Source organism: Acomys minous (genome assembly GCF_964271855.1).
Source record: "Acomys minous genome assembly, chromosome: 2".
Taxonomy (NCBI): Eukaryota; Metazoa; Chordata; class Mammalia; order Rodentia; family Muridae; genus Acomys; species Acomys minous.
In genome coordinates, this window is record NC_140484.1 from 112,479,920 (window position 1) to 112,502,498 (window position 22,579).

The following is a 22,579-nucleotide window of genomic DNA, read 5'->3' on the forward strand; positions in this document are numbered from 1 at the left end:
TGCCCTTAATTTGATCATGACCCTTGGTGGGGAGGCCCAGCAGATGCACAGAGGAAGGAAAAGTGGGCTATCCAGATGAGCCCTGGTAGCCTGTGGTCATATGGTGGGGGAAGTGGGTGCCTTCTGTCAGAGGTCTAGGGGAGGGGAATAGGGCAGAAGGGGGCAGGAAGGTGAGAATGGGAAGATGCAGCTGAATATAATCTGAATACGTTATAGTAAACTTTAAAAAAATTTTTTAAAAAAGAGAAGTTCCACCTCCCTAAAGTTATGTAAACTTCTAAAGCAGTGCCTCCAGCTGAGGACTGACAGTTCAAATCTGAACATTTCCTTTTAAAACCACTACTGATTAAAGACTCATGATCATCTAATAATTTAAAAAAAATTCATGTATTCTAATTACAAAAGGAAAAAAATATGTTTACACTTGCTAGAGTTGTACAACCATATCAGGGCTTTAAAAAAAAGAGAGAGAGAGAGAGAAAAAGATAATGATTAGAGAAGGCAGATGGTATCATTTATACAACAGCAGAAGACAGAATATAAAGGAATTTTTGCTTTTTTGATAAATTATATTTTGTGTATCTGCCTTTTGAATAGGGAAAAATAATGAATTAAGCCTTTTAGAGAAACTAAGGAAAGTTGTTAGTCAACCAATAAATAATACTATTCTTACTGAATCAGCCTTTAAAAACAGGCAGAATTCTGCCTAAAAGTGGCCAAGTTTGAACACAGAGTCGACATCCAAACTCAGCCACAACAGGGTAAGCAAGTTCTCAATAGTTCCTGCCTCACACATATGTCTGCCAGATATACAGAGACAGAAGGCTGAAAATGATCCTCCAATGTTACAGAGCATTTTGAGTGATGGTTCAAGTACAAACTGTCTCTGTCATTTTTTTTTAAACTTTGGAAGCTACTAACCTGCATTTCCTTTTCCTCGGATAATTAATTTTATTCCTTCTCAAGTCTCTGATGTGGTTGAAGACCAGATAGTTTACTTTTACAATTAAGCTTAGTTGTTTAGGGGTTAACAAGTTTTTAGGTCTAGATAGATGTTTTAAGTTGATAGAGATGAGGTATGAAAGATATTGATTTACATTCAGAATTTTAGATTCACTAAGATTAGAAAGATGTTTTCTCCAAGGTTGCAAAATACAAATAAGATAAAACACAATGAATCTAAAATTCAATAAATCCCAATTGTTTCATGGTCCTTCAGTACCCTGTATATATGGGTAATAATATAAATGCATAATAATAATAATAATAATAATAATAATAATAATAATAATAATAATGATAATGATAAACAATGGGCATTTCTGACTAGAACATGCCTCTCTGTATCTGGTACCCATCAAAAACTATAGGTCTTTCTGATAAATGTCTAATGAGATAAGTTATCTATATTCCAGCACCCCTTACCCAAGCAGGAGTCTTCTTTTCCTCTAAAAAAGCAACAAAATCAATATGGAAATGACTTGCATATCATTAGTATTCAGTAGTAACGGAGTGAAGACAAATATGAAAACATTTAGCCAACAGAAACTGCCTGTCTGTAAGGAAGGAATTGAATTATGCCCAGTAGAAGAAAGGGCACCCCAGTGTTTAGGGCCTGCAGCCTCAAGCCAGTCTTACTCTCTGTCGTACTTAGGGTTACTGGGACTGCTGGGAGGAGACACCATGGCCAAGCAAACTTATAAAAAGAATGCACTCAACTGGACGCTTGCTTATAATTTCAGAGGGTGATTCCATGGTCATCAGGGCAGGAAGCATAGTGGCGGGCATGGCACGAGAGCAGTAGCTAAGAGCTTACCTACTGATTCAAAGGCATCAGAAAGAGAAAATAAGACTGGGCCTGAGAAAGTGCCAGATAGATTGAATATACCCAGAAAATGTTCTACCACACAACAAGGACATATGCTCATCCATGTTCATAGCAACCTTATTCATAATAGCCATTCATAATGGAAACAGCCTAAATGTCTCTCCGTTGAAGAATGAATAAAGAAACTGTGGTACATTTACACTATGGAATACTACTCAGCTATTAAAAACAAGGAAATCCCAAAATTTGTGGACAAATGGATGGGACTAGAAATGATCATAATGAGTGAGTTAACCCAGAAGCAGAAAGACTCACATAGTATATACTCACCTATAAGTGGGCACTAGTCCAAAAGGCATGTCCCATGAAGGTCTTCACTTACCAGGAGATTGGGATAGATGTGAGGACATGCTACTGAAAATCTAGGTAAGAGAAATATAGGAGATGGGGAAATAGAAGGGCCCAGAGGGTCCTAGAAACCTACAAGAAGAACATCGTGATGGGTGGATTGGGGCCCATAGGGGTCTGCTCAAACTACTGCACTAACCAAGGACAATACATTAGTAAACATTGTACTACTCCTACTCTGAATTAGTCAGTGGACAGGACATTCTCAACAGTTATGTGGAGAGCAGGGACTGACTCAGACATGAACTCTGGTGCTCCATATTTAACCACCTCCTCTTGGTGGGGAGGCCTGATGTCACTCAAAGAAAGAATAAACAGGCTACCAAGATGAGACTTGATAGCCTATGACCATATAGTGGGGGAGGAGGGCCCCCTCGGTCATAGACCAAGGGGAGGGGAATAGAGTGAAGGCAGGAAAGAGAGAGGAATGGGAGGATACAAGTGATAGGATAACAATTGAGTTGTAATCTGAATAAATTAATAAAATTAAAATAAAAAAAAAAGACTGGACCTGGATTGGGCCTTTAGTCCCATAGCGTATCCTAGTGAAGCACTTCCTCCACTGAGGACACATGCTTTCTTTAACAAGGAACCTCCTAATCCCTCCTATATAGTCCACCAACTGGGACCCAAATATTAAAATATAGGAGCCTATGACAGTGGTTCTCTTTCAAACCTTCATACCCTCCAAACAGGTCTAAAGTAATTAATGTCAGTCTAAGTAGACATGTGTTCAAAAGGTATCACAGGAAGGAATTCTCCAGTCTCTGAAAACTGTAGAGGACTCTGACATTGAGGATTGCAAAATCTACCACAAGAGCAGATCTAGCCAATGGACAGGACATTCTCCACAGTTGAGTGGAGAGTGGCGTCTGAATTTCACACGAACTCTGGTGACCCATATTTGACCATGTCCCCTGGATAGGGAAGCCTGGTGGCACTCAGAGGAAGGATAGCAGGCTACCAAGAATAGACTTGATACCCTATGAGCATATACAGGGGGAGGTAATCCCCCTCAGTCACAGTCATAGGGGAGGGGAGTAAGGGGGAAATGGGAGGGAGGGAGGAATGGGAGGATACAAGGGACGGGATAACAATTGAGTTGTAATATGAATAAATTAATAAAAAATATTAAAAAATAGTCTTCAGATTCTCTTCCATGCACATGAATAAATTTTGCGCTAAAACCATAATCCATTCTAAACCTTCCCTTTCAGTCTGTATAATTCATCTGTTCATTGTCCTTCTGTCACTTATCTTGTCCTTTATTTTTTTCCTTCTCTCCCCTGTCCTCACGAACATCCCTTCTTATCACCAATGAAGACAGCTAAGCATGGAAAAGCTAAGAATTTTGTAGTTGGACAAATTCTATTTCTGTATTGGGTTAGCATTCTGATTATTTAACACATATGTGAGACAATTGAGGTAAAAGCCAGCATGCTCTACGTAATGAGTTCCAGGACAACCAGAGGTCCATGATGAGAACATCTGCCTGTTTCTGTCTCTCTGTCTCTGTCTCTGTCTCTGTCTCTGTCACAAACGCACACACACACACACACACACACACACACACACACACACACACACACACAGAGAGAGAGAGAGAGAGAGAGAGAGAGAGAGAGAGAGAGGGGGGGGGGCGGGGGAGAAAGAACAAAACAAAAAAGTAAGAAACCTTAGTTTTGGGAGTCTTCAATTCATAGACAATATGACTGTATTTTTCTAGGACTGTGAGGCAAAGCCTATCACATTGGAACTTGTGGTAAAATATGCTGCTTTACCATAAGTGGTGTCAATAAGAGAGGAAATAGACATTGCAAACCCCCTTCTAGACACATCCCAATGACCTATCAGTAGGTTTTATCTCTAAAAGGTTCAGTTACCTACTATATTTCCAAGGGCTAGAGACCAATCTGCTTAACACCTGCACTTTTGAAGGACATTGTCGCTACAAGGTACATGAAGTAGCAATACCCACATATTCCACTTGCAGAAGATAATCTTCCTAATTACTGATGCATTCCCCTGTTAACAGAAATACAAATGTCCATGCAGTAAGGAGGAGGGTTTAGAGAAACTTTTGTTAAAGTCTGGCACATGGCTATTGTTCTCTTCGGTTTTGCACACCATTTTACATCTATGCTTGCTCATTCCCATGTTCACTTGCTGATTTATTTCTATTTCTAATAGCACTGTAAGTGTTAGGCTTGATCCCGAACCTGTAGTTTTTGGTTATCTGTCTTATATTCATATTTGATAACTGGTTATCTGTCTTATAGTCATATTTGATAACATTAGGTTGGAACAATAACAACAACAACACATACACATATTGATACACACACACATACACACACAGAGACAGACAGACAGACAGACACCCATACACCCATACACCCATACCCACCCTCATGTACAAAGAGAGAGGGAGAGAGAGACAGAGACAGAGAGAGACAGAGAGACAAAGAGAGATAGAAAGAGGGAAATGGGGGTGGCAGGGAGTGATAGAGCAAATGTGACCATCAGATAAGTATCTTGATTTCTATGGCCAGCCACATGCCTTTGTGCTTTATTTTTATAAGTCAGACTCAATTTAGCCTTTTGGGGGGTATATCTTCCACATTGTATCTATTCCTTCATTCTCTTTTCTACAGTGTTTTTTCCACTCTAAAATCATGTATCAACCCAATTATCAGCCTCAATGCCTGGACATCGCCTTGTGTTTTTCTTGAAGAAGTAAGCATCTACTCTTGGGCCTGTATGTCAGGCAAGCAAGTCAAAATGTAATACATAGAGAGGCGCTTTTGATTTTTTTGAATATGTGTCTGTTTTTAATAGCTTTAAATGTCTTTCATAACCTCTTCATTTTTGTATATGATGTTTCAGTGTATCCAATGTTCATTACCCTATAACGATTGACTATATCTCGTCTTTACCATATAAGTTATATGCCCATCTATCTGAGAAGCTTCATTTCCCTGGCCAAAGAACTATTTATAATATATAGTCTTTGAGGTAAAATGTGACCAGTTCCTCAGCATTGTAGGTCATACAAGTCATACAATATTCATTATAAATAAAGATATGGAGCAAACATTGTATATATTGGGCAACAATAATGCAAAAGAGCACACACATGGGTGAGATTATGTGTCAGAAATGATTACACTATTAAAGAATGGCAAATAAGATAAGTAAGACAGGAATTAGATACATGAAAAAGTCAAGGCAGAAAGAGAAGAGGGAGAGGAAGAAGGAGAGTGGCTGGGAGAGGGAGGGAGGCGATGGTATCCATGCAGAAGAAGTTTCTGTAGATTTTGAAACCATCAGAGTTAACATTCTAGATGTCAAATACTGGAAAGATAAAAAGTACTTGGAAACGAGAAGATAAAGTGAAGTAAGGTGTTCGGTGTGCTGTGTGACTGAATAGCTGAGATCAATGCTAAAGTCTTTAAAGATAAAGAAGCTAGGAACTGAAGGGCAAAGAGATTATGAGGATCATTTGTGGTGATATTGAAAGTTCCTGGAATTATTACAAGTTTTGAATTGATTTAGTGATAAGCTATATAAAATGAAGAAAGAATAACCAGTGATGTTTAATAACTACACAGGGAAAGATTGCAACAGCGAAAGAATTCAGGGACAAAAATAAAAAGAACTAGGGACTCAGTGGAAGGAGAAAGAAAAGTGACTTGGGGTGAAATTAAAAAATAAGGGAGGCAATGCACCTATTTCAAGGGTAAGTGGTTTATAGGGTGTGAGAAAAAATTTAACCTCAATTTTTCTGCCTCAATATCACTTCTTGAATGTGATAATAAGAGGTAGTTTTTAAAATGCTTGTTTGTTAGTAAAGCCACAAGTCAAATTTAGATGAATTCAGAGTGGATAGTATATATTCTTACAATATTTCTTTAAATTTTTCACTGTATGGTAGAATAAAACAGAACAAAGTAAGCCATTTTATTGAGGGAATCGTAATAGCACGTGACTGTGGGTACATTTCTAGATCACAATTCAATATGACAACTGTATGGATGTACAGGCTAATTGATGTGGGGTTTGAGAAAGTGACCCAGGGCCTCTTCCAGGTTAGTGGATCCCTAGGTAACACAGAGAGTGAGCCAATAACTCTTTCAGGTTTGTGGGGCTCTAGATTATCTGGAACATTCCATAGACATGGGAATGGTTTAGAGGAAGTAAGTACTTCTCAGAAGCTTAAGTCAACAGAGGAACAGATGTATTCAGAGTCTGAGAAGCCCAAGAGAACAGCAAGGGATTTAGATATGCAGTACCCTTGGGTATTGTCAGTTTTATCATTTGGGCAACTGTTTGTTTGGATCATTGGTTTAATGACTTTGTGACAACAATGAATGCAGGAACATGGATTGTCTTTTTTTGTCTTTCTGTTTATTTTGTAGAATACAAGGAAATATGATGACAGGTACCCACATTTCCAATGTCTACATTTCCACATATGACCCTATCCTAACTTTGTGTCTGTATTTTTTTTTTGATAACTCACTGAGTCACATTAGTGATGTCAATATATGTATAGGATTGGGGTCATCTACTAGAAATATTGGTAGCCTATCATTGGCCACATCTGCAGTAAAGAATGAGCCTTCTTCCTCAGCAAGAGTCACCTGTTAATAGCTCCTTAGTATGATGTAGGGCCTGGAGATCATCTATTCCATCTATTCTGGGATTGTGGCTAGTTTTGCCCTGTAAAGGGCCTTGTACAGGAAAACACAGGTGCCATTGCATCATTATTAAGATAAATATTTTGAGTCCAGAAGACATTTCATAATAGTCTTTTTGATCCTCTGGCTCCTACATGCTTTCTATGTCTTCTGTAATAATCTCTGTGTCTTGGTGTTAGTGGAGATTAAGATCCCATTTAAGGATAAGACTGAGTCTCTTGTTTTCATCTCTCTAAATATATATATTCCCAGGGACATGGTCAAATATGGGGCATGCCTGGTGGCACTCAGAGGAAGGATAATAGGTCACCAAGAAGAGACTCGATACCCTATGAGCATATACAGGGGGAGGAGGTCCCCCTCAGTCACAGACATAGGGGAGGGGAGTGGGGGGGAAGCGGGAGAGAGGGAGGAATGGGAGGATACAAGGGATGGGCTAACAACTGAGATGTAATATGAATAAATTAATTTAAAAAATGGAAAAAATAAATATATATATTCCCTTTTGTCCTCTACTAAAAGACTCTTCTCTGACCAAGTAGAGATGTGTTCAAGTGTATAATCATAAACAGAAATATTTAGAAGGCATTTTTCATAATGATATTTTGGCAAAATAGCATTAGCAAGTACTATTTTAGGGCCTGTGACTTCCCTAGCCATGTGATCTTAAGCAGGGATTATAGTGCCAGGCAATGAGCTTCCTTCTTGTGGAACAGACTTAAAAATCTTATCAGAAAGAAGTAAGGTACCCTATAGCAGCCTTGCCACTATTTCACTAGCAAGTACACCTTGCCCGGCAGGTAGCTATTGCGGTATTGACAGCCCAGTGAGACTACTGATACAATTTTTCCTTGGCAAGCATAGAACTTATGGTACTATGAAAGCTAGCCATAAAAGGATGCCATTTATCAATTGGTTTTTTGACTGATGTCTCTGTGTTCTGCAGCAAACGTGTGTGGTATCCCACTAGGCAAGTTATGGTGGGTAACTGGGGTAATGACAATAGCCTGTGTTGTGTGGGAGATCTCTGAGGCCCCATGACCAGAAAGTTATAGCGTTATGATTAATACAAAGAAAATAAGATAATAAGATAATAATATGCCAGGCAATAGAAATTATATATGAGGTTTATTAGGTAAGCATGGAGGGAGAAGGAAATGAGAGGAGGGGGTACCCCAGGGAGAGAGAGAGAGAGAAACAGAGGTAGGGAAGGGAAGAAGAAGGAGGAGGAGGAGGAAGAGAGAGAGGAAAAGTAAGAGGGAGGGGATAGAGAGTAGAGGGAGAGGACCACGTGGAGGTTTGTCTTTTTATATGGCCTTGGGAAGGACCACGCCCCTGTGGCAGGTAAACAATGGCATCACAGGTAGGCGGACTGAAGGAGAATGCTAGCATTCCTACCTTTTCCTATAATTAAAAAATGAGGAATGTTGGATGATTTTTATATAAGGTAAGTTAATGTTAAATGTAGATAAGGGAGAAAAGATAGAAAAAAAGCAATAGCAAAAAATTATATAGTGAAAAGGAAGGAAAAGTTCTGCCCTGAAAGTTCAAGATAGAGAGCAGGCTATGTCAGCCAAATCCTGCAGGAGACAGGGACTGAGGAGTTCTGGGAGAACTTGGAGCTGTTTGTCCAGGGCCTGATGTACACCATTTTAACTTTTTGTAAATGGATAAGGGGCAAAGTAATCATCTTTACTACTTCCTGCTTACAGTAGGGTGATGATAGGGGGTTTAAAAGGCTGAAATGTTGGCCAGGTTCCAGAAGAACAGGCTGTTGCATTTGCTGTCCAGGGTCTGAGAATGTCTGCAGCTGGGAAGGGCAATACAGGTCCAGCTAGGAGGTACAATGCAGGGACAGCTGGCACGATTTCTGAGGTTGGACGGGAGCACTTGTGGGTAGGTGTTTTGATGATGTACCAGATGTAAGCAGTCTGGCAGGATACTGGAATATATATGTGTGCAGAAGACAAAGTTAGTAGGTTAGGGAGAAAATTCCTTTTAGGTGTGCATTTGAAACTCTTGGGAGAGCAAAGAGATAAGGCTTGAGACAATGCTGACAATTCGTGAAAATTTTGTTAGGATCATATAGTGGAATATTTTATTATAATTAGATTAATAAATCAGAGCTCCATTGATCAGTGTCAGTACTTTGAATAGTTAATACAACAATTGCATAGCAACAGGAAGAAATAAAGCATCCTTTAACATGTTGACTGTAATAACCTGCATTTTCCAACTTAAAACAAGTTATTAATGTCAACATGTTAATATTGTAAACATTCAAATGTTAATACAGTAGAGCATTATAGAATAACTCAAAAAACATATCAAACCCATTAGACAGGAAGCCTGTAGTTTAATCCAAGTTAGCTGATGACAGATGGAACAGCATTTAAATTGTCTAGGAATTAGAAAAAGCATAAATTAGAAAAAAAAACATTTTAGATCAGGATAAAAACATAGCCAATAAACAATTGTATACTCAATAAATAATTGTATGATTTCCTTATATTGTGATTTTCTTTTAATGATCCGTATTTTCTGGGGGTGAAATTGTCTGCCTATGCAGGTACTTTCTTTGAAGTTGTACTTTGAAATGAACTTACTACCTAATTAAGTTTCCATAAGGCTTTTTCATATATCATTGATCTGTTGGCCTGTTGGCCTATTCCATTGGTTAGTTGTGCATAGGAAAATACTGAGCCCTGTGCCATGGAACAGTTAGGGATTCCCTTATTGTGCTTAAGCTGTTTGGCCTGTAGTAACTGCATTGTCCCATTTTTGCTTTTGTTTCCTATGTTTTGGAAGTTATATCTAAAATACCATCATGGGTATCCTACCGTTTCCCTGATGTTTTCTTCCAGTGGTTTGGGTCTTGTTGCTCTTGGGTTTTTGAGGGATTTGGAGTTGGTTTTTGTACAGGGAATCATTATGGAGAACAGCATGGTGTGTTCTCAAACACATAGGATTTGGCTATCCCACTGCTGGATATACAGTCAGAGCTTTGGAACTAGTACACCAAAAAGAAACTCACATGGTCATGTTGATTGTAGTACTAATCATAGTAGCCTAGGAATGGAATCAACCAGGATGACTGTAAGTATCAGTTGGTACATATGTAAAGAAAACATCTCTCTCTCTCTCTCTCTCTCTCTCTCTCTCTCTCTCTCTCTCTCTCTCTCTCTCTCTCCTCCCTCCCTCCTTCCCTCTCTCTCTCTCCCTCCCTCCCTCTCTCTCTCTCTCTCCCCCTCCTTCCCTCTCTCTCTCCCTCTCCCTCTCTCTCTCTCTCTCTCTCTCTCTCTCTCTCTCTCTCTCTCTCTTTCTCTCCCTCTCTCTCTCTCTCACACACACACACACAATTCAGCAATCCAGAAGAATGAAATACTGTTGTTGTTAGCAAAATAGGTAGAACTGGGGGAATATGTCAGGTAAAATGAGTCAGCTGCAGAAAACAAGTACTGTGTGTTTTCTCTCATTAGTTGAAGCAAAACTTAGTTAACCTGAACACAGAATAGTCAAAAATAGAGGTTAATGGATATTGGGGTAGTTGAGTTGAGAAAGTGGAAAACAGGGGCCTGGGTGTGATCAGTGCATGCTATGCACATACACTCACATGTGAATGTGAATACATGTGTGTGTGTGTGTGTTGAAATATCACATTCAGCCCCACTAATATATAAAAATAATACAGATGGCTAAAAATAAAAACTAAATAATATATTTAAAAGCAGTAATCCGCTGTGTGATTAAAAGGATATTCACACAGAGAGCATATTTTCTCTTCCTTTTGGATTATATTTAGTCAAAGAGTAAGAGAAAAATAGTGCCAGGTATGATCATGACAGCAAGCTCAAAGGTGCAAACTGATGCAACAATGGCCCAGGAGGAAATGTGGCTGTTGCACCATTCAGATGTTTAACAGGTGCAAAAGGAAGGTGTGAGACATTCTGCCATACTCAGGGACTTTCCACAGCACAAAGGTGACATTGAAATTAAGACTCCAGGTGCTTCTTGTGACCCGGAGAAGACTGGATGTGTGAATTTACAAGTGTCAGTAGAGGTGTGAAACAGTAACATGCATGATTGGCAAAGAATATTTTTCCATGGAGGAGGGGCCCAGGAAAGCCAACGCCATTAAATTTTTATAATTTTGTTTAGTGCTCATGACCTGTGGTCCCGACATTAGTGCATCAGTTAGTGAGGATGGCCTTTCATCTATTAAAAAGAAAGGCATAAGGCATAAGGCAGTCTCCCGATCTTGTTTTTCATTTCAAGGACAAAGAAAGCAATTGTTTTTAGATTCATTATCTCTCTAAACTAAAGGTAAAGATTGCTGAGCTGAGTGCAATTGAAATTGGAAAAGCAAAATATATAATCTGAGTCATAACATAACAGTGTTTTCCATGGAGTGCGAGCTTATTGTGATTTCCCAACTTAAAGACACAGGAGAAATCAATGTATAGACTCAAAGTCGTTTAATATCAAGCTGCACAGGATCCACAGATGGAACCTTTGTCCTGGCTTTATGTGAGAGGACTGAGGTTCAGAGTAAGGGCCTCGTCACTGAGTTTATTCGGTTACATCCAATCAGGTAAAGCTGGGTCAGAACATGTGGAAGTAACCATTGTTCCTACTCAGTGCTGCTCTGCACTGAGGCGGACTTTTGCAAAGTGTTAAGTTTTAAATTTTGTTGTCTAAATGTCAACTCTAGGGAGATTTTTGTTTTGCATCGAGTTTAAGCATAAACATGAAACGTAGGTAAAATTGGATGTACCGTGCATTCCAAAGGCATTGTAGAAATCCTAGTAGCCACTCATCCCCTATCTCAGAAACTTTCGTCTGTCGATGGGTCCATCAATTATCAAAGTGCAAAGGATATACCTATTTTAGCTCTGTGATAAATGAGATGCAGAAAACTAGGTTACTGCCCCACATATGCACACAGAGTGAAGTGCAAGGGTCAAGGGCTTTCTTGCTGCTGCAAAGTTTTTGTTTTTGTTTTCTGTTTGTTTTTCTGTCGTATGAGAATATCTACCCATAAACAAGTTAGAATTGGCAAATTTAGTTTTATGAGGTACTGAATGTATAATAATGTTCTATGCTTCAGATTCTACTTAAACCCACTCAAAAAGACTGTCATCCAGAAAGCAAAAGACTGCAGATCCTGGCAGTGACATGAGTGAAGCACCCTGATTCTAGTGGGAATGCAAACCTGTGTGCAGCCACTACAGAAAGCACTGTTGAGCTTCCCTCAAAGCTGAAGCGTAGCAACCACGTGACATGTTTATGCTACGCTGGGTCCTCTGCCTGAAGGAACCTGAGTTGCCATAGCACGGGGACACTTGCACATCCATGTTTATTGCTATACTTACCGCAGTAGTAAGGCAATGAGAACAAAGTAAAATACATACATGTATGAATATGTTATGATGAAACCTAATGTAAGTGAGCCTAAGAAATTAATGTCATTTAAAAAGTCGCCAAGGCCCATTTTGTTACTGGTTTGCAACCTCCAATGGTATTTGCAGGGTGCTGTGCATTTACAGGCTTCTGGTGGTGACGAAGGGCTAACATAGCAGAGCATAATTCATTTCAGCTATTTTGATCCTTTTATATTTATTTAATTTTATTATAATTTGTCCACATTACACCCTGATTATTATCCCCTTGCTCTTATCTTCCAGTTCCCACCCTCCTTCCCCTTTCCACCCTATAGCCCTCCCCTAGACCTCTACTGGGGGCTCCTCCCCCACAGTTTGATCAGTCTATTAAGTCTCATCAGAGTAGCCTGCATCCCTTTCCTCTGTGTGGCCCAAAGTCAGCCCCGCTGAGGAGCGGTGATCACCTCACAGGCACCTGAATTCGTGTCAGTGGCAGTCCCCTCTCTCTCCCTTCCCCCACACACATGAAGCAAGAGTTGTCCATCAGCTACATATGAACAGGAGGTCTAGATACTCTGCATGCATTGTCCTTGGTGCATCAGTTTTTGCAGGACCCCTGGGTCCAGATCCAGTCCTGGTCATTCAATGCCCTGGAACCATATAGAAACCTGAGGCTGAAGGAAAACAACCTCCTTTATTTCAAGCATATATTCAGAATTAAATATTTAATTTTTATTTTGAAGATATTGCTTATCTTCTGGTGGCACTGCAGCTCAGTTGGCCAACTGCTTTTCTCATTCCCAACTACTGATGCACAGCACACTTAATCCCTTGTCTAAGAACTCACAATTAATAAATTGTGCAGTCATGTTTCAAATGCAGGCAATGGGTGCCACAAAGATGCGTGTAAGTTTTTCTAATGTACCATAGACCTTCTCTCTCTCTCTCTCTCTCTCTCTCTCTCTCTCTCTCTCTCTCTCTCTCTCTCTCTCTCTCTCTCTGTGTGTGTGTGTGTGTGTGTAAGAGAGAGAGGGAGGGTAATCTTTCACATTTATAATTATTTTCAGTAAAAAAAGAAACTAGTCTTTTTAACATTAACTTTAATATATACATTTATATTATTACACTTGAATAAATAAACTCCATACAGCAGGAAGAACTATGAGACAATCAGGGGTTGTATAAATGTTAGGGTCATAGTGATCTGGCTGTTTGTATTTGTCAAACTTGAAGAACACATTTTTCCTATCTTGTTGGGTCTAAATTTTTGAATGAAAATCAGTATCTATCATATCTCATCTCTATTAACTTAAAACATCTATCTTAATCTAAAAGTATCTTAATCCCTAACCAACTAAGCTTAATTGTAAGACTAAACTACCTAGTCTTCAACCCCATCGGAGACTTGAGAAGGGATAAAACCTAACTACCTGTGTGTACCGGAAGTGCAAGTTATCAGCTTCAAAAATGAAAAGAAATGGCTGAGATAATTTACCGCCCACACAGTCACCCAACATTCCCTATAATGCTGGGGCATCATCTTTGGCTTTCAAGTTCAATATCTCTGACAAACTTTATGCAAGGCAGGAATTATTGAGGATTTGATCACTCTGTCTTCGCAGAGTTCAACTGTTGACCCTGCCTGCCTCTAAGCTTGTCCATTTTTAGGCAGAATTCAGTCTGTGGCAGAAACGAGGACATTTTCCCCAGTGCCTGGTTTGCCATATTTGAAGCCAACTCCATAAGGAGGTTCTTTGATGTTGGTCATCTTCTTTGAGGTAGGCTGAGTGTTGCCAGGAGTTAACTTATCTTGTTGTCAAAGAATCTTTAGAATAATAAAAAATATCTTTAAATATCATATTCTGTAGGTCTTTTAGACTTTTGAAGATCTTATTTAAGTATTTTACCTTATTTATCTATAGAATCATATCTATCCGTTAGACCTAGGAGATATATATATATATATATTCTTGTGATAAAATTAGACTTGTTTTTGATATGACCATGATTTGCATCAATATACAAAATTCTATACCAATGAATTAAAAATAACCTTATTTTTGCGTAACAATAAGGCCTTGAGCTGAGGAGTAGATTCAATAATCTACATTTTGTTCTAACCTCCCTCTGTAATTCTATATCCCCCTTTCTTTCTTTTCTGCTCCTATCTCCTTACCTATGAAAGAAAGATAAAGGAAAAGAGAGACATTCCTGAGTCCAACCAAGTTTTCTCTCTGACTAAGCCCAACAATAACTTATAACCACCTCCCAATGAAAAATAAGCATCTGTAGCTAAAGAGAGGAAACAGAAACCTACCCAAAACACCTTAGAGGAAATGGGATGTTGCTCTCTTAAAGTTTTTTGAGACTGATTTAGGGTGAATAATACCCTTGAAGGCCCCCCCCCAAAATTGGAGAAAATGGTTAAGTAAGCCAGGGATAGCATTTGTGGTCCAGTTTCTAAATATTGAGAAATTCTAGGCTAAACAGGAGTACTGTGTGGGATGGTCTGAAATGGTGGACCAATTGGGATCAGTTGCTTTCTACAATGCTGTCCTGGAAGCTGTCCAGTTCTGATGGGTGACAGCAACTGAGGCTCCTGGGGCTGGAACATGGAGGACTCAGGATGTCAGCATGCGTCATGCTGAGAGGAATGAATCTTGCGAGGTCTGATTCAGTGTCAGTGTGCAGTTCTTTTGTTTGGAAAACATAATTTCTCACAAGCATTATACAGTTCTAACACTATAATGGTATGAGGTTTGCAGATGGACAGAGAAATTAAGGCTGGTCCTTGGCTCATTGTATGAGAAGTAAGACATCTGCAAATCTTCCTTCAGGCCATACTGAGAATGGCCTCTAATGATGAGTCATAGAGAACCTGTGACCAACACGAGGCCTTGTCTATGCCTAGACATTCACATCTCAGCCAGTCTCAGAGCTATTCTCATGGAGTGACTTAAGTAGCCTGCTTGTTCTGTAATTTGAATTATTTACATCCCAATTGTATCCTCCCTCTCTCATCACCTCCCAATCCCATCCTCTCCTTCATCCCCTTTCACTCACTCAGCTAGTCCTTAGATAGGGGAGCCCTCCTTCCATAACCTCTGACCTCAGCTTATCCAGTGCACTTTGTACTACATGTAACCTCTTCCTCTGCGGCCTGGCAAGGCCACCCTACAACTCTTAGCACTCTGTCTAGTGTTCATCTTTGAGTCTCAGTAAGTGTCCCTATCCCCCAGGTGGAGTCTTTTAGAGGACATCTATGTTGGGCTAAAATCCACTTATAAGCTAGTATATACCATGGGTGTCTTTTTGAGTCTGGGTTATCTCACTTATGGTGTTCATTTCTAGTTCTATCCATTTGCCTGCAAAATTCAAGATTTCCTTGTTTTTAATGGCTGAGTAGTATTCCATTGTGTAGATGTACCACAGCTTCTTTATCCATTCTTCAGTTGAGGGACATCTAGGTTGTTTCCAGATTCTGGCTATTAAAAATAAAGCTGCTATGAACATAGAGGACCAAATGTCTTTGTTGTATGGTTGAGAATCTTTCAGAAATTTGTCCAGGAGTGGTATAGTTGGGTCTTGATGTAGAACTATTCTGCACCAATTTTCTGAGAGAGTATCATATTGATTTCCAAAGTAGATGTACAAGTTTGTACTCCCACCAGCAATGGAGGAGTGTTCCCCTTTCTCCATATCCTCACCAGCATGTATTGTCTCTTGAGTTATTGATCTTCACCATTCACATAGGTGTAAGATGGACTCTCATGGTCATTTTGATTTGCATTTCCCAGGTGACTAGGGATGTTGAGCATTTCTTTAGGTGGTTCTTAGCCATTTGATATTCCTCTATTGAAAATTATCTGTTTAGTTCTGTACCCCATTTTTTAATTGAAGTTTTTGCTTTGGTAGTGTTGAATTTCTTGAGTTCTTTATATATTTTAGACATTAGACCTTTGTTGGATGTAGGGTTGGTAAAGACCTTTTCCCAATCTGTAGGCTGTCACTTTGTTCTGTTGACAGTGTCTTTTACCTTACGGAAGCTTTTCAGTTTCAAATTGTCCCACTTGTTAATTGTTTATCTTAGAGCCTGAGCTGTTGGTGTTCTGTTTAGGAAGTTGTCTCCTGTGCCATTGAGTTCTAGGCTCTTTCCCACCTTTTTCTTCTAATAGATTTTGTGTGTCTGATTTTATGTTGCGGTCTTTAATCCACTTGGACTTTAGTTTTGTACAGGGTGATACATATGGATCTATTTGCATTTTTTACAAGTAGAGATCCAGTTAGACCAGCACCATTTGTTCAAGGTGCTGTCTTTTTTCCATTCTATGTTTTCGGCTTCTTTGTCAAAAATCAAATGACCATAAGTGTGTGGTTTCATTTCTGGGTCTTCAATTTCATTCCATTGGTCAACAGGTCTATTTCTATCCTAGTACCATGTGGTTTTTATTACTGTTGCTCTACAGTACAACTTGAGATCAGGAATGGAGATTCCTCTGGCAGATCTTTCATTGTACTGGATTGTCTTAGCTATCCTGGGTGTTTTGTTTTTTCATATGAAGTTGAGAATTGATTTTTCTAGTTCTGTAAAATGTTGTGTTGGTATTTTTGATAGGGATTGCATTGAATCTGTAGATTACTTTTGGTACGATAGCGATTTTTACTATATTGATTCTCCCAATCCATGAGCATAGGAGATCTTTCCATTTTCTGAGATCTTCAATTTCCTTCTGCAGAGACTTGAAGTTTTGTTTTGTTTTGTTTTGTTTTTTCATATAAGTACTTTACTTGCTTGGTTAGATTTACACCAAGATACTTTACATTATTTGAAGCTATGGTGAAGGGTGTGATTTCCATAATTCCTTTCTCCGCCCATTTGTCATCTGTGTACAGAAGGGCTACTGACTTTTTCATGTTAATTTTGTATCCAGCCACTTTGCTGAAGGTTTTTATCAGCTGGCAGAGTTCTTTGGTAGAATTTTGAGGGTCATTGATGCATACTATCATATCATCTGTGAATAGTGAAATTTTAACTTCTTTCTTTCTTATTTATATCCCCTTAATATCCTTTTAACTGTCTTATTGCTCTAGCTTTGAGTACTATATTGAAGAGAAATGGAGAGACTGGACAACCTTGTTGTGTCCCTGATTTTAGTGGGATTGATTTAAATTTCTCTCCATTTAGTTTGGTGTTGGCTATATGCTTGCTGTATATTGCCTTTACTATGTTTAGGTATATGACTTGTATCCCCAATCTCTCTAAGACTTTTAACATGAAAGGGTACTGGACTTTGTTGAATGCTTTTTCAGCATTTAAAGAAATGATCATGTGTTTTTTTTTCTCTTCAGTTTGTTTATATGGTTGATTACATTGATGGATTTCTGTGTATTGAACCATCCTTGCATAGCTAGTATGAAACTTACTTGGTCATGATGGATGAGATTTTTGATGTGATATTGATTTCCCAAAATTTAATTGAGTATTTTTGCATCCATGTTCACAATGGAGATTGCTTTGAAATTCTCTTTCTTTGTTGGGTCTTTGTGTGGCTTAGGTATTAAGGTGACTGTGGCTTCATAGAATGAGATTGGTAGTGATCCTTTTGTTTCTTTTTTGTGGAATAGTTTGAGGAGTATTGGTATTAGTTCTTATTTGTAGGTCTGATAGAATTCTGTGCTGAATCCACCTGTCCTTGGGCTTTGTTGTTGTTGTTGTTGTTGGGAGACTTTTGATGACTGCTTCTATTTCCCTGGGGGATATAGGCCTATTTAATTATTCATTTCCTGATCTTGATTGAACTTTGGTAAGTAATATTTATCAAGGGAATTGTCCATATCATTTAGATTTTCAAATTTTGTGACATACAAATTTTTGAAGTAAGACCTAATGATTTTTTGGATTTCCTCAGTGTTTGTTGTTATGCCTTCCTTTTCATTTCTGATTTTGTTAATTTGGGTATTCTCCCTTTACCTTTTAGTTAGTTTGGCTAAGGGCTTTTCTATCTTGTTGATTTTCTCAATGAACCAGCTCTTAGATTTGTTGATTTTTTTTTAATTGTTTTTTTTTGTTGTTTCTAATTTATTGATTTCAGACCTGAGTTTGATTATTTCCAGCCATCTACTCCTCTTGGATGTGTCTGCTTCTTTCTTCTAGAGTTTCCAGGTGTTCCATTAAGTTGTTACTTGTATGCTATATCTCTAATTTCTTTATGAAAGCACTTAGTGCTATGAACTTTCCACTTAGCACTGCTTTCATTGTGCCCCAAAGGTTTGGATATGTTGTACCTTCATTTTCATTTAATTCTATTAAATCTTTAATGTTTTTCTTTATTTCATCCCTGACCCAGTTGTCATTGAGTAAAACCTTGTTCAGTTTCCATATGTTTATAGGCTTTTGTTAGTAATGTACTATCTACCCCATCATCAAAGCAAATTTCTATACAGGGATGTTACTCATGCTTTTAACTATGCAGCAACCATTGTCAATCAAGGATACTTTTCATGGTTCTGTTTCTTCTCAAGCTTGTACTCCACAATATTATCTGTATATAGTTTTAAATCTGGCAGATTTGGCTATAGTTCCTTGCACTTAAAGCCATGATTGATGTGAAGTGTTACAGAGATTAGGAAAGGCAGTACTCTTGAAAATTAAGTCCTTGAATGTAGGACATGTGGCAAGGGGTTCATTTTTCAGAATTTTGAAGGCAGCAGAGTATTTAATATACAGACTACATTTGGAGTGATTCGTCTTGATGGCTTGACCCCAGGCTCTGCCATGTATTAGCTGTGATGTAGGCAAGCCCAGTACGGTTTCTGCATCAGTTTCCTTCATCTTAATTGGGACAGTGAGGTCATTTCATATTCTGCTTTCCAATTGTTTAATGGTACATTATACAGGCTTCTCTAATGAGAGAGAGAGAGAGAGAGAGAGAGAGAGAGAGAGAGAGAGAGAGAGAGAGAGAGAGAGAGAGCATGCATGTGCATGAAAGCACATGAGATTTTGTGAATGAGAAATATATGGTTCTGCAGAAATTGGTTCACAAATTATAGAACCTTGCATAGCCTGAGATCTGTCATCTGTCAGCTAGAGTACTAGATCAGACAGTAGTACATTGCAGTATGAGTCCAAAAGCCCGAGACAGACTGAGGATGAAGTGTATGCCTGTATGTAGTGGGAGAGTCCAGGACTAAATGCAAAGACTGATAACCAAGGTAATTAATCTAAAGAAACAGGAGACACTGTCGCAACACAGAGTAATGGTGAATTCATTCTCCCAGTGTCTTTTTGTTCTGTCTGTACTTTTAATAAGTTTGGTGATTCCTATATACCATGACAGTAAAAGTGAACAGGATATTGGGTCATTCGGGATATGGGATCAGATGTTTATCTCTTTTCTTTTAAAATTTAAAATTAAATTTATTTATTTATTCACTTTATAGCCCAATCACAGCCCCATCCTTCTGCTCCTCCTGGTCTTACCCCTCCTTTCTCTTTTCCCCTCCCCTTCTCCTCAGAAAGAGGGATCCTCCACTTACCAACCCACCCAAGCACATCCCAATACATCAGGAGATCAGGAGTAAGCACATACTCTTCCACTGAGTCCAGAAAACTTAGCCTATCTAGGGGCAAGTGATCTAAAAGCTGGCAACAGAGTCCATGTTAGAGACAGGCCCTGCTCCACTTGCTAGGGGACCCACATGAAGACAAAGCTGCCCATCATTTAGTTATATGTATGTGTGTGTTGGGGGCCTAGGTTCAGTCCATGCCTGTGCTTTAGTTGGTTCTTCAGTCCCAGAAAGCCCCCATGGACCTAGGTTACTTGACTCTTTTGGTTCATGTGGAGTTATTGTTCCCTCTGTGTCCTTCTATACTTCCTCCCAGTCTTCCACAAGGATATCTGAGCTCTGCCTAATGTTTGTCTGTGAGTCTCAGTGTCTGTTTTCACCCAGTACTGGGCAGGACCTCTCAGAGGACAGTTATTGAGATTCAATTTTTTTTTCCATTTTTTTTATTATTAATTTATTCTTGTTACATCTCAATGGTTATACCATCCCTTGTATCCTCCCATTCTTCCCTCCCTCCCATTTTCCCCTTATTCCCCTCCCCTATGACAGTTCCTGAGGGGGATTACCTCCCCCTCTATATGATCATAGGGTATCAAGTCTCTTCTTGGTAACCTGCTGTCCTTCCTCTGAGTGCCATCATTGCTGGTGGGAATGCAAACTAGTACAACCACTTTGGAAATCTATCTGGTGCTATCTCAGAAAAATGGGAATAGGGCTTCCTCAGGACCCAGCTATTCCACTCCTTGGAATATACCCAGAAGATGCTCCAGCACACAGCAAGAAAATTTGCTCAACCATGTTCATAGCAGCCCTATTCATAATAGCCAGAACATGGAAACAGCCTAAGTGTCCCTCAGTAGAAGAATGGATAAAGAGATTCAATTTTATACCAGTGAGAATGGCTAAGATCAAAAACTCAAGACAGACAAGCTGGCAAGGATGTGGAACAAACGAAACACTCCTTTATTGCTGGTGGAGTGAAAACTTATACAACCACTTTGGAAGTCAATCTGGAACTTTCTCAGAAAAATGGGAATAGTTCTACAATAAGACCTAGCCACACCACTACTGGGCATATTACCCAAACTATACTCTACCATACCACAAGGACAGTTGTTCAACTACATTCATAGTAAGTTTTTCTGTAATAGCCAGAAACTGGAAACAACCAAGATATCCCTCAACCAAAGAATGGACAAAGAAACTGTGCTACATTTACACAATGGAATACTACTCGGCTATGATAAACAAAGAGATCATGAAACTTGCAGGTAAGTGCATGGAGCTAGAAAGAATCGTCCTGACTGAGGCAACCCAGATCCAGAAAGACACACCTGGTATGAACTCACTAATAACCTGTTATTAGCCACATAGCACAGAAAAATTATACTAGAAGCCACAGAAGGAAGAAGGAAAGCCCAAGGCAGGATGGTTTAATCCCATTCAGAAGGGAAAATAGAATAGACATAGAAAACAGACGAAGTGTGGGAAGTGAGTAGGAGAGGGTATGGTGAGGGGAAAAAGGGTAGGAATCAGTTGTCAGGGGAACAGGGGGAGAGCGCAGGGCTGGGAGAGAGAAGGAAAACCAAAGGGACATCTCTGGGACAAGCTGGAGACCTGCAACAGGATAGATCCCTAGGAGGATATGGCACTGACTCTAGCTGAGACCCTTAGCTGCGAGGGACATGGAGACTGAAGTGGCCACCTCATAGTCAGGCAGGATTTCTAGTGGAAGAATGGGGACACCAACAGACCCACAAACCTTCAATCCAAAATTTACCCTGACTATAAGAAATGCAGAGAGAAAGATGGAGCAGGTGTCAATCTCTTATAGAAACACCATCATAAGCACTCCCAGAAAGTATGGTCTACCATATGTCTGAGCATCTCTTTGCTCAATAAAGTTAATAGATAAAACTGACCATCATATATGAGAATATTCAATCACCACTTGTGATGTCACCTGATAGTTAGTAGCTAAAACATAAACATTGATTTCTATGCTTCGAGTTCCAGGAATTTGTTCCACTTGTTTCTTAGTGTAACTAGCATGTATCGATTCTTTATTATGTAAAAGTCATGGTCCTAATGGTTTTATATGTGCTTACATCATATTTATAGTAACCTGTCATAAACCAAGTTAATAAGTGAGGATGGTGGGGTGCAGAAAGTAAACAGATCTTTCCAAGAATCTCATAAACAGTAATTGGCAACAATTGTGGTTTAAATGAGAACCATCTCCCATAGGCTCAGGCATTTGAGCACTTGGTCTGGTCTTCAGCTTGTGATCCTGTTTGGGTAGTTATAGGAAAGACAGCCTTCCAAGAAGATTAATCCAAAGGTGGGATCGTTTCTGCCCACTTATAGTTTTGCTTCTCTGTTTCACATTTGCAGCTGATAATGTGAGCCCTCATCTTCCTGCTCTGGCCTCTGGCTGCCATATTTTCTCTTACCCCATTTTGGACTCTTCCTCAGAAGCTGTTGCCCCAATTAAACTCATCTTTTTATAAGTGGCCACAACTGAAAAATAACTAATATCTCAGCTTAATATTTTTATCAGGTTGAAACTTTCTTTATCCTGCACACCACATATAGCAGAGAAATGTTTTTCATGGGCAAACATACATAGAACATTCTCCATTGTAGCCTTACTGTTACTTACAGATGTTGAGACTGCAGGATCCTTCTCAGTCTCC

At 39.2% G+C, this 22,579-nt stretch overlaps 1 protein-coding gene across 2 annotated transcripts in view; it reads left to right on the plus strand.

The window, feature by feature from the left end:
* AGBL1 (AGBL carboxypeptidase 1) overlaps nt 1-22,579 on the plus strand; it is an 880,118-nt gene that overhangs the window by 649,175 nt on the left and 208,364 nt on the right. The window lies entirely within an intron of this gene.